A 2,133-nucleotide genomic window follows, 5' to 3' on the forward strand; every position below is an offset into this window, starting at 1 on the left:
CACAATTTAGCAATGAAACAGCAACAAATAAAATATATCTCAATTACAATTCAACCTTATTTTTAATAAAATACTAGAAAAATCCTCACTGTAGTCAGGAAAAAGAAAAACTAACATGTACCAGGCTTTGACATTTACTCCAGCTACTGCTGTGAGCCAGGGACTAGAAATAAGATCCACAAGCAAAAGAAGAAACAAATATTTACAAATATAACAATCAATCAAGGAAGTCAATGGCTGAAAATAAGAAATCAGTAAAGTGGCAGGTTACAGATTGAAATAGCAACAGGAATAAAAGTCACTCCCTTACATGTGGAATAAACTGAAGAATGATTCTGTTTAGAATCGCTGAGGTCCATGTAAAACACGAGGGCGCAAACTTGAGGAACCTGCGGGCACGTGTGAAGGCAGTGAGCAGAGCTGGCAGAGAGCTGTGGGAGACTGACGGCAGTGGAGAGATACCCCATGTCCCGAAGGCGATGGTTCAGTGTCCTGTGGCAGCCAGCCTTCATACAGGGATTACAGGTTTCCTGCAGCTCAGTCAGAAATAGTTGTTGGATTGTGTTTGGTTTTCATTAGGGCTTGTCTCTGTGGGACGCCGAGGAATCTGCTGGAAAGGTGATACTCGGTGAATCAAAAAAACTCAGAAATAGCGACCTGAGGAGCTTGGGGTCAAGAAGATAGGTGGAGGAAGTGCCTTCCCATCCTCACTGCGCTGATGGGAGAAAACTTCAGAGAGTTAGCCTCGAACAACACTGGAAAATGCACAAATGGCCCATTGCTGATCAGAGATTGAGCTGTTTCTGGAAAACAGCTGGAACTTGTTGGATGGAGAAGCAGGCACATGGCAAACCCAGACCCCTACGAGATGTTACAGATGTGTCAGAGATGTCTCCAGAACCAGCCGAGTCCTGGAGAGGTGGTCAGTCCACAGCCGGCAGGTGTGGGCAGGGAGGCACCCAGCTGCTGTCAGTAGAGAGCACCGCCCCGGTCGACGGCTGTCGGTGAACATAGTCGGGAACCACAGCCACCCCCAGGAGACGAGCATCCTGGTGCCAACAGGCAGGCTGTTCCCAGAGAAGGCAAGTTCATGACTGTGTACCTCAAAACCCGAAGAGCCCCCCCAGAGCTTCTAGAGTGGTGAGAGAGCTTAGTTAGTTAACACTGTAAACTTGGTATCAGCATTTGGTATCAGCGTTGAACTGCATTTCTCTATACCAGCAAAAAGGAGGACTGCTAAGTCACTTCAGTCGTGTCCGACTCTGTGTAACCCCATAGACGGCAGCCCACCAGGCTCCGCCGTCCCTGGGATTCTCCAGGCAAGAACACTGGAGTGGGTTGCCATTTCCTTCTCCAATGCATGAAAGTGAAAAGGGAAAATGAAGTCACTCAGTCGTGTCCAACTTTTAGTGACCCCATGGACTGCAGCCTACCAGGCTCCTCTGTCCATGGGATTTTCCAGGCAAGAGTACTGGAGTGGGGTGCCATTGTTCTAAAAATGCCAATTAGAATAGCAACAAAAAGTATAAAGAATTTAAAAATAAATTCTAGCAAAAAATGGGTAAGAACTATGTGGATATGTGTGTTTAAACATTGAAAGACCTTACCGAGACCTAATTAAATGTTCGGCCACCCTGTTCTCCTGAGTAGGATATCCTAATGCAGGAGGGTGTCATTCCACCTTCATGAAACGTCTGACATGTCTGCACAGACAAGACTCACCAAGTCTGGTCACAGTTGGTGGGAGCGCCCTGTGGCAGGCTACCTTGTCAGGCGGGTCTTGGCCTGGTCAGCCCAGCGTTTGTGCCTCGGAAGCGGCTGTTCCCTGGGGAAGCGTCTGCACTGGGTGACGTGGCAGCCCTGCACCATTTTACATTCCTGCCAGCAGCGTCCAAGAGTTCTAACGCGTCCTTATCCTTACCAGCACATTCCAGGTGTTCCTAGCAAAATTCTGGCCACAAGAGCCAGCGGTGCGTGTGAAGAGAGCATCAGCTCCGGGACAGCGGTACCGTGGCGGTCCTTGCAGGGGCCCATGCAGCAGCGACCCCCGCAGGGCGTGCCCCTCCTGGCGTATGGGGCGGGGAAGGGCTGGGGGCTCGGCACATCCTCAGGCCTGGCCCCCCACCCCCCCAC

General features: G+C 50.1%; 1 protein-coding gene across 1 annotated transcript in view; it reads left to right on the plus strand.

Annotated features, from left to right (window-relative positions):
• The window catches only part of ATP9B (ATPase, class II, type 9B), a 151,572-nt gene that overhangs the window by 116,782 nt on the left and 32,657 nt on the right, over positions 1-2,133 (plus strand). The window lies entirely within an intron of this gene.

This window comes from Bison bison, unplaced genomic scaffold, assembly GCF_000754665.1.
Source record: "Bison bison bison isolate TAMUID 2011002044 unplaced genomic scaffold, Bison_UMD1.0 scf7180017864353, whole genome shotgun sequence".
NCBI lineage: Eukaryota > Metazoa > Chordata > Mammalia > Artiodactyla > Bovidae > Bison > Bison bison.